The following is a 752-nucleotide window of genomic DNA, read 5'->3' on the forward strand; positions in this document are numbered from 1 at the left end:
TAAGCCCCAAAAGGGTTAACAGATGTACATTTGGATTCATATCTACAGTTCACTTATCTGTTACAAGCAAATTTAGGAAATTTGCTTTTAAGGGGGCTTAAGCAGTATCTCTTCCCTATATTAAGATTAGTCTGACTGAAATGCTCAGGCATGTTAGTGGCTTTCTCTGTACTTAACAACATATTATAAAATGTAAATTACACATTGTAACCTTTGCAAAGAAATAAAAATTGTATTGGTACTGGAAATATGTAAGGACTCCAATGGAAATAAGTCACTCTGACTGACTTTTTTGGGTTATCCCAGGTTCTCTACACATATCCCCTCATGGAAGGTTCCTTGATGTTGGTGAGGGGCTCTTGATTTAGGGAATTGGAACTGTGCTCCAGTTCCCCGAATTAAGCCTGAATGCCTTCCACATCCCCCCCCCCGGGCGCTGTATAATCCTACGGGTTTAGCGCTTCCCCTTTGATTATAATAATAATAATCTACACATATATGCTGCTATGTATGATAATTCTATGTAACTGTATTTGTGTATATCTGAATAAACTTACTTACTTATTTACTGACTTTACTTGCTTCCTTACTTACTTTACTTATTTACTTACATATTTACATACTTGCTTACTTACATACATACTTATTTACCTACTTACATACTTATTTACCTACTTCCTTATTTACTTACATATTTACATGCTTACTTACATACATACTTACTTAAGTTACTTATAAACCAGGAATCAGAG

Source organism: Cherax quadricarinatus, chromosome 49, assembly GCF_038502225.1.
Source record: "Cherax quadricarinatus isolate ZL_2023a chromosome 49, ASM3850222v1, whole genome shotgun sequence".
NCBI lineage: Eukaryota > Metazoa > Arthropoda > Malacostraca > Decapoda > Parastacidae > Cherax > Cherax quadricarinatus.